At 32.6% G+C, this 10,578-nt stretch overlaps 1 long non-coding RNA gene across 1 annotated transcript; it reads right to left on the bottom strand.

The window, feature by feature from the left end:
- Positions 1 to 4,776: 4,776 nt before the first annotated feature.
- Positions 4,777 to 8,895, bottom strand: LOC128206203 (uncharacterized). Its single transcript, XR_008256413.1, has 5 exons — positions 8,787 to 8,895; positions 7,824 to 7,988; positions 7,377 to 7,421; positions 6,815 to 6,853; positions 4,777 to 5,738 (listed from the first exon to the last, which is right to left on the bottom strand). It is a non-coding gene; the product is annotated as an uncharacterized LOC128206203 (long non-coding RNA).
- Positions 8,896 to 10,578: the final 1,683 nt, after the last annotated feature.

Genomic DNA, 10,578 nt, shown 5'->3' with positions numbered 1-10,578 from the left:
GATTGGATAGTAGACTGGTTTCCTCTTTCTTTTCACCAAAAATATTTTACCAAAAAGTTACGGATACTGGACTTACCGAAATACGATTATTTACCGAAAGACGGATAAAATTACCGAACGACGCATGAAAGTTTCCGAAAGACGCCTTCTAATGATTTTTTTTTATTGTTTTATGTTTATATTATACAAATACATTACCAAACCAAATTTTAGAGAAAAAGATTAAAATAATTATATTAAAGATACCGGATACTTGACGTACCGAAACACGCTAAATTAGCGAAATAAGAAGACAATTACCAAACTACGCAAATGTTTCCGAAATACGCCTTCGATACAAACAGATTTATTGTTTTTACATTAATGATATATTAATACCCTACCAACCCAAAATTTAAAGATGAATATTGATAATATAATGAAACTGTATTGAAGGCATTTGAAAATTCAATTTTTGAGATCGAATTCCTTGTGCTGATCGAATCATCAACCGAAAGGCAGATAAAAGCTACCAACATACTCATTTTTTCCAATTAATGTTGATCAGATAACATTCATATAACCAAAACAAACAAATAACAGGAAATATCAAATAAAATATTAACTTAATCTTCAATTGAAATTTATCCAATATGTCAGTGAGAATTGTCTATCGTTGCCAACCGAAGGACGTTTTAAAGTGGCAGTTAATTATAAACTTGACTGTTTAGTTGTCTGATGATGAAACAAATAGAAATTATGATTCAAATGTTAATTATTTTCCTATATATGTATAAATATATAATCTATTAACAGCATATAAAAGATTCAGGAAAACATTCGATACATTTTGGGTAGAGGGTAGAAAGTGTTATCAAAAACGTCATTTCTAAACCGATGTTTATAAACTAACTTAGATCTATAATTTAGGTCTTTCATATATTAAAATTATTTACCAAATAAGTATACTTCTTCAATTACATTTGCTTAGTCTTAAAAATGTAAAGCTGACCACATCCAATGCACAAAATCAGGTACAACATATAACCAATTACCAACGATTATGACTACCCGCTATCGGAGGTGATGTTTAAAACAACACGTACTATTATCACTTGATTTTTGACACCCCATTAAGTAGCGGCACGAGTTTATTTGTCATACCCATAACGGCCTAGTTTAAGCCTTCTATAAGTGACCCCCGCCCCCCCCCCCCCAAAAAAAAACAAAAACAACAAACAACAACAACAACAACAACAAACAAACAACAACAAAAAAAACTGTGTATAGTACACGAGCTCTGTGTATTGATCCTAATTTACTTGCCTTGATCCCGCTGATCAGATCTCTGATCTGAGTATCCCGCTGTGCAGTTTTTAGGTTTTATTATTTAAATGGACCCTAAATTGCCCTGAGCCAATAAACGACTACACAGGAAATTGGCCCCTACTGTGACACCAGTGCAATTAGCAGGAGATGCACAGCAGGGGATTATCATGCCCATCTTTTTTAAACTAGGCCTTTAAGGAATGTTAAGCATGATAATCCCCTGCTGTGCATCTCGTCTTTATTGCGCTGGTGTCACAGTAGAGGCCATTTCCTGTGAATTTGTTTATTGACTCAGGGCCTTTTAGGGTTGACACTTTTCGACTAGATAATCTCATTGTCTCATTAATACATATTAATTAAACCGATTGGAAATTAATTATAAACAAATAGGAGTGATAAATTTTTAAATAGTTATATAACTTATATTACCATTGTTATATCCAAATTGTGAAGCATCCTGGTTAAATCATATTAATTGGCTGTTATATTTATAAAATAACTCTAGTACTTACTCAAAGGCATTGTAATGATAATATAATTTTCATTTGAAAACAACAACAACAACTAAAAGACAACATAGTTTTTCAATTTCTATAATAAAACCTCTATAATTGCACAGCTGGACACTCAGATCGGAGATCTGATAAGCAGCACAAGGCGATTAAGATAAAGATCAATACACAGAAGCTTTGTACTATACACCGAATTGGGTGGGGTCACTTATAGAAGGCTTAAAATCGGCCTTTAACAATTTATCTTCAATCGATTATCTATTGCCAACTAGCAGTATAATATTTTAAACATTTATCCACAGGTTTTTTGCCTAGTTTACAATGTCTTTTGTATGTACACTTTAGTTTCATTATTATGACTTTCAGTTTTTAGAACATGACGAGCAGATGTTATGAAAATGACAACGTAAACAAGATGGACTTAACACGTTCCTTCTTACAAACATCATATATCAACACAAAGAGTGTCTGCTAAGGCAGGCGAGTTTTGAATCGACTTCCAGAAACATTATTCTGAACTATATGATAGGTCAAGTCAAGTCAAGTTTATTAAGCCCTTATTACAAAACATGTATACATCAATTACGTACAATAACCGCAATCGTCATTTTTATGACTAGCTTAACAATATCATGTAGAAACCAATCAACGTTGAGTTAGTGTGTATAATTGCATGGATGAATTGGCATGTCTTTAACAATTTGTTATATTTGTTTGCATGGAAGTTTCCTATAAAATACTTCAAAAGGAAGAAAATATCCATATACATTTGACTAATGTTCTTTGATCCTTGCGGCTTTAAATAAGTTCACTGTTAAAATATATCATTGCTGGCATAGACCAGCTTTCCATCGACCAGTAGGATGTGTAAATAGTTCGTTGACGTTTGAGTCATTGCCTTGTGTACCTAAGTAAAGTTTATTTTTGAATTTTCGACTACTGGGCTTGTCCCTGTATTTTCCATTGTATCACTGATCCTCGCAACCGATCTAACTCGCTGTCACTAGCTTCAATCCAACATTATATATATTGGGATATACCTAATCGATGGCTTTCTGGAAATTCAATAGACTCATTCATTAAGTATTTAATTAAAGATAATTCAATGAATGAATACAGCAACTACGTGTTGAATACAAATTCCTAAACCTTTTTGTCATTCGTCTTTATGGTTTTCGAGAGAAAAAACTGAATACAAATTTTCCTATCGCGTTCATATACCTCACTTTCGTTTTTTAGTTAAAGGGGCTGTCTCACGTATGATAACATAGCGAAAAAAAAAAACACACGAAAATTGTCGAAAACTGACATAAACTTGGCATCGATTTGTACAATGCATTGAAACTTACTAACTGAAGTACCACATAGTCTACAATTTATTTAAGTTTAGCAGTTATTTCGTATTTTTCCATTAAAAAAGATTACTGGGTATGTCTACCAGGTAGAATTCATTCCTTATGCGTGATTGGCTAGTCGGTGTTATCACGTGATATTACCGAGGTAGGTGTATAGCTTAATTATGTCACTCCATTTGAGTAAGCCTTTGTAGCTCAGTGAGTAAGACGCTGGACTTCAATTTTGGCGACGCAGGTTCGAACCCGCTCTCCAACACAATTTTTTTTTTACATTTTAGTACTTTTTTTTACAATTATGATATCAAAGCGTAACACATTCTATTAGATAATTGTCCTGAGATTCGTTACAGAAAAAAACTTTTGTTGGTGCCAATCTGTGAAACAGTCCCTTCAAACACTTATTTTAGTCATACCGGTAAAAACGTCTTCTGGCAGAACGGTTTTTCATAAACTATCGGATTCTTCGCCCCTGAGATGTATGCACTGTATGAAATGGGCTTTGCTTTTTTGTTTTAACACATGGATATGTTATTCAAAGCAACTTAGCGGTATAATTCTTTTATATTTTTATCTCATATGCAACATGTAATTGGTCACATACATTTTGTCCTTTGTGTGTGTGGGGGGGGGGGGCTAGGGGGAGGGGACAAGTGGGCAGAGGTCTTTGGGGCTTAAAGTGGACATAAGGCAATTGGTGAAATTGTCAACAGCCAGCATATTTAGATATAAATAGCATTGACTCCTTACATGGATTCTCTAGCAGAGCAACCATTTAAAAAAAATCTAGTTTAATGTCTGTTGTATGTGTACCTTCGTTTCATTGATCCTACTTAAAGGTTTTATACCATGCCGACCAGGATTTATTTAAATGACAACGTAAACAAGCTGAACATAAAACGTTCCTTCTTATAATATATCTATCAGCATCAAATTTGCCTTCAAAGAAATACGGATTTCGCATTGAATTTCAGACACACTATTATAAACCATTTGTTACCACCTAGTAAATTTACAGACCGTTCCAAGGCGGTGCCTAACAATCCTTGGTACTCATACCTAGTTTTTTTTATATAGTGTCTATGCACTGTGTTGTTTGCGGAGTTTTGTGCTGTTGTTCTATTTTTCTGGTTTGTGATTGTTTGTCTTTGTGTTCTATATCTAGTGCGTTAACCCTGTTTCATTAAACATTTGGCTACTGAGCTTGTTTCTGTAGTTTTTCACATAAATATGAATAAACATATCCATCATTTAACTTATGTGCTTTGATCCTTTTGCCTTTTAACAAACTCATTGTTGAATTATTTGACTCCTGGGCTCATGCAGCTCATCATCTAGCTCATTCACATCACTCAAGATAATGTATGTTTTGGTAAACCTTATCGAAGGCCTTCAGAAGATTCAGACACTCATTTATCATGTACATGTATTCAATAAATGAATATCGCAATTACCTATTGAACACAAATTTCTAAAATCTTTTCGAGATCAGAAATTAATGAACCCTTTTTATTTTCGAAACAAATACTGGTTTTACACAGCTCTAAGGGAGATTCGATTCAATAGTTATTTTACAACAACATAATACTTTAATACCAAACTGTCAACTACTTCAGCTTTCTGATTATCTCTGATATGCATGTTTTTACCTAATGCCCAAGTGTAAAGGACAATGGTCAGGATAACACAGACTCGATAATTTAAGATCATGTACATGTAGGTAACATAAATAAAAACAAACTACTTTTTTATTATTTTTTATACTAAAGAAGATCAATAATAAGACAGGATATGAAATATAGAACTCAAGGAAAGTAGAAATTTATGAAAGAAAGAAGATAACAGAAAAAAAGTTACAAAAGTAGCTCATCAAAGAGAAGACTAATGTGATGTGTGCAGATCTAGCGAATAAACCGAATCACAATAACACTCTTGTAATGATTGAAAATTGATGAACTATTTCATGAACACATCTTTGGTATGTATTGCAAAGGCTATGCAATTCCTTAAACAACCTCCATTGTCATTTAATGATCAAATATAGAAATATATTGATGTGTCTGTCTTTATGGGTAAATCATGATTCTAATATTTTAAGCACTGCCTGATGATGCTGCAATCCATGCCTAAATGCATGGTCGTGTCCCGATTAGAAGCTTCATGATATTTCATTTGCATTATATTCCCTTAACCAGCTACCCTTAACTGTACAGGTTTGAAAATTTGAACACTGCTTATTTTTAATCAATGGATATTGTTTATATATTTATGATGTACCATGGCAACAAGTTAGGTCACATGCCATGATAGTCGTTTAACTTTCAATTTTGTTTCACTTGATGGAAGTCAATTAATACAATCAGGGTTCATAACATTTGACCTGTACAGCAAAGATACATTGAAAAGTTTTCTGCCTGTACCAAATAAAAAGTGTCCCAAACATTACATAGATCATGCACATAACTGTCTTATTGCATTATTGCATCCAGGTACGTTCTTGGTTTCGAAGATCATCATTCCCCCAAAACGGGTATCACTGTGTCTGACATTCTTCGTCCCCTTTCCCCTGCAAAATACATTATATGGAATAAAGACTGGTGTGAAATAAGCAGTATCATGTTTCATATTAATGATTGAAAAACACTCTTTGGATAAAAAAGTATAATTGTTGTGTGTATAATCATGATAGTTTATATATGTATTCTAGATGGATCTTAATTGAAATAGTATTTTCATTGGACATATTAAAGTGCCAATGATACAACTGTTAAACAGGAAAGAAAAAGGGAGAACATTAAGAGGAATAGACCAAAAACAAACCCAAGACACCGATTTTCAGAGGTATGCATAGAGTATGAAGGTTTTGGTAATAAATTCCAGTGGCTTAGTTATTGCATTGCAAATGAATATATTACAGTATTCCTGTCTCAAATTGGTCACGACTTCAATGAACGTTTAGCCTGCTGAATTTGTTAGAAAGCATATTGAATACTTTTTAGTGTAAACTTAAATGAAGCTGGGTAAAAGAAGAAGTTTATACAGTGTATTCATGGTCCCCCCACAATTCAGTTTTAGGAGGATAAAATAGGCCCTTGGTAGCATTTATACTATGTTTAGGCGAAAATGATTTCTTGCCCAAGTTATTTCCAATTTCACACGCTACAGTCACTTGAAGATTGATTGAGATGGGGATTTTCATAACCTTATTATTAAATGCAGATAAATATATTTAAACACAACACGAAGTATGTCTGGACCTCATAAACTTGTTTTACTAAAGTGATTGAACAATTATACTCTTTCATATAATTTGAACATAAATAGCATGCAATACGTATAGACTAAAAACAGTCAACTCGAAGAATATTACCCCTTATGTATGGTTGAACTGATACAACTGCAGATAAATTTAACCATCTATGTAGGCTTTTGAAAAAAATACAATGATGGTAAAATGTTACCAACACGGCCATATCCTCTTCATCAATTGAAAAACCCCAAATATATGATTAAACGAATAATCTGGGATGACATGCGAATGTCCAAGTCAGGGAATGGCATTACACATTCTGAGGTGCTATTTCTCTGAACTGGCAAGTGTCAGTAGAATGCAAGTCTCTATAATTTATTATGTTGTCTTACATTCACAAATGAGTGGCGGCAAAGGCACTGTACCCCTCCCTGAAACATAATCAGTATTACAGTACATAAATATAGATTAGCATTGATACTTTAGAAAAGGTGTTAAAATATGCAATTAATCAACATTTTTAATGATACAGAAGTTCTAAAATAATATTGTTTTGTTGCTCTTTACTATATCCACACACATTCTTTATATATATATATATATATATATATATATATATATATATATATATATATATATATATATATATATATATATATATATATATATATGATTGGCTTGCGTGATACGGCTCAAAACCTTGCCTACTAATTTACTTGTACCTGAATTAGATTGATCGAATTCACAGAGGAATAAAAAGAAAATAATCATAAACTTTGTCCTCGAACTGCAAACACATTCAATTACAATTCAAAATCAACACTTTGAAAGCAAGTAGTCAATACGTTAATATACTTCAATAATAACCAGGGTTGTTATGTATACAATACAATGTGTCTTCAACTATTAATTGTCAACAAAAGTATAAAGCAAGTAACTTAGCCATATGTGTACCTTCTTGTCCACCCTGAAGAATTTGAAGATCAAAAGCCTTCATAACTGAAACGAAAAGATGAACATGAACAAATCATTTAGATAAAACGAATCAATGATATTGCTGTTTGCTGTTCTTTCTGAGTCTAATAGATGTATGTCTAACTTTTTGCTAACAATACCAATCTTACAACGAGCTCTTCAGAACTAATAAAGGGTTTGTATGGAATAAGCCATTCAATCTCAACCAATGACCCCATCTTTTAACAATATGATATGTAATTTTATACGCTATATGCCTAAGCGGTTGTGTTATGACCCTGTGGGTTTCCGATAGATGTATGGTAGGAATTGAACCATGTTTTTCTAATCAAGACTGTTATTAAATATTTGGCTACATCAACTTCTCTTGTAGTTTGCATTGTATTTCAAATTCAAAAAGTGCTACAAATACAAATTTGGCATTACCTCTGCCAGTGTTGTCAAAGAAGTACTCTTCAAAACTGGTGCTAGCAAGAGTCCAGATCCGAATAAAATCTTCGGATTGACGTCTGTCATGTCCGAAAAGTGTCCCCCTCTCGACATTTTCAATAAATTGAAAATCAGGTCCATTTTGAGCTTCATGTTTTAGAGCTGAAATGATTTGCAAAACAGATCGTTTGCAATACTGGAAATGTGTGTCATTCAGCACCATTTGTTTACGATTCATTAGGAAAAGAAAGTATCCTAATTGTTTTGCCATTAGCGGCATCTCTTCACTTTTTGCTATATTACAAAGTTTACCAAACACAATAATGCATTTGGTTTTTACATCTCGAAGGTTTAGAATTCCTGACATAATGTTTTCATTTGTTTCCTAAAGTTTGGCAGCCATATGTAATTTAGTTCTCGCGGTTGATGTTTATTTTTAGAACTAGGTAATGCTATTTTTAGCATTAAAAGAAATGCATCAAGAATTCATAAAACAATAGTAGTCAGTGGTCAAACGATTTTTTTACATGTCTTTATCTTCAGGTGAAAATTATTTCATTGATATTATTCCAAAAAATATCGATGATTTTCCGAAAACAAAATGGAATCGAGAAAGAAATATGGCCAGTTCAAATATCAAGCAAACAGATATATTAGTATATAATGGGTTATAGTCTAGATTTCAATATCAGTAATTCGACATTATTCTTGCTTTTCCCTGTTGTATAACTAATTGCAATTTAGTAACAAACTAGCTGTTAAATAACAATAATAAATTTCGTTCTACAGATAGACAAACAAAACGAAGAGTTCCATATATAACACATATACAATCGAAAGTTGTCTTCTTTTTATGCGTACATAACAGATAATCAAGTTCATTCATTTGGCTTATCATTACTATTATTCCAACTGAATTCAAACTAGTTATAATTAAAAAATAAACATATTTATTCTTACCCCCAAAGCATATTTAACTCCTCCAACACTATAAAATAGCGGCATAACATGGCGACGGTCCCTGAAAAACAGCCAATGCTATCACGCGATCACTTGCTGGTTATACGAGGGCTGTTCTAAAAGTTTTGACGTGACTGCATATTATTCATGGATACGGAAAAAGCTTCTGGTATCTTCAGCAAAGTTCGAACTCAAAGAGATATCTGTCGGCTAATTGAATAAAACCGATTAACTATTTAATGGTCAAACGTTGATTGGTCATCATTTATCCAATAACTATTGTTTTGTCAAGGCTAAACATATAATTGCGCCAACTAGCCAAAAGAGATAAAGACTTTATTCAATTGGCTGCAGGTGTCTTATGTTTTCGACTGTAAAGCCATATTTGTACACATGTGAGAGGGGGAGAAGCAGAAAAAACTAACATATATTCAAGAATCATTCGTAACTGATAACATTTTAAAGAAAGGTATGGGTAGAGCTCAAACGTACCCTGATATGGTATGATGCAGTGTAATGATCCAACTGAATAATTGTAATATTTTGACAATAATAGTGAATAATGTTTGACAGAAACATTTACCATGGATTAACCGTCTTCAACTCTGATTCATAAATTAAATAACAAACGACTCAAGAGAATCACTGAACATGAGTATCTTGTACAAACGTCGAATTATAAGTGATTGCATGCAAGAAGCTCAGCGCAAGACCCATATAAATGATTGATGTTGTGTTTATTTATACAATAGAAGTTAATAAGTCTGTAGTGTGTTACGTAAAATATTATCTAAAATAATTATTTTATAACTTTCTAGTCACCGCAGTGTTATTTTTGCCAAAATCATGCCAACAGCTCATTTGTATTATTGTTTGTATTGGAACAACACTACGCCGAAAACATTTTCATAATGAGTTCACTTGCACAGTTGCTCTGTTATTGGTCTTATCGGTCACAATTGTTTGATATACATATAATACTTTAAAAGTCATTTTAAATAAAATAAAAAAAGCTTTCTGTTCTTTAACTTACTTCTCTAGATGTTAAAAAAACAATTCTAACATATGTTTTTTTTATTTCCTTGCAAATAATGTTCGGAAAATAATCAGCTAAACATTTACTTGTTTTTCAGTTGCAATATGTTGCATCCAGAAATACAGGATCATCTCTTATAGTTCTAGAATAACTCTCGTGTTTGCAATGTAGGTCAAAGAAAGAGGTGAACAATAGTTTAGGTATTATAAATGGGCTAAGATAGCGTTTGTTATTGAGTTAGTAATGAGAGGTCTGCTGCATAGGCGTTTTAGATTTAAGTTGGCTTTTGTTATATACTTTATCATCGAACAACCCCCTTTCAAGTGAATGAATTTTACGGGCGCAATTTTACATGCTGTTTATGCGAAAGATAACTACAGCTAGCTCTATGAGTCATCGCCTTTGTAAAAACCCAATTCGCGCTATCAATACAGCGTCTAGGATAGTTTACATATCACGCGACTTTGTCGTAGTATTATTTGTACTGAAACCATGACCTTCATAAATATATATGAACAGCGTAATAGGTTTTACTACACTCTTCAGTGGCTACTTGACATTTTCTTCACATCATTGACTACATATCCGCTTGATATTTGTGAAAAAAGTAAACACCAATTTAAATCGCATCCATCATTTTTATCTGAGTAAAACAAAATCTCATAAGTTTTACCCGCACAAAATAACTTTAGCATATTAAATTAATAAAGTATATTCTGAAATATTCATAAATACAGCATACATATATATATTACT

The sequence above is a fragment of the Mya arenaria genome, chromosome 10, assembly GCF_026914265.1.
Source record: "Mya arenaria isolate MELC-2E11 chromosome 10, ASM2691426v1".
In the NCBI taxonomy this organism is placed as follows: domain Eukaryota; kingdom Metazoa; phylum Mollusca; class Bivalvia; order Myida; family Myidae; genus Mya; species Mya arenaria.
The sequence above is the reverse complement of the archived record's forward strand: the minus strand, read 5'-3'. Positions and strand labels throughout refer to the sequence as shown.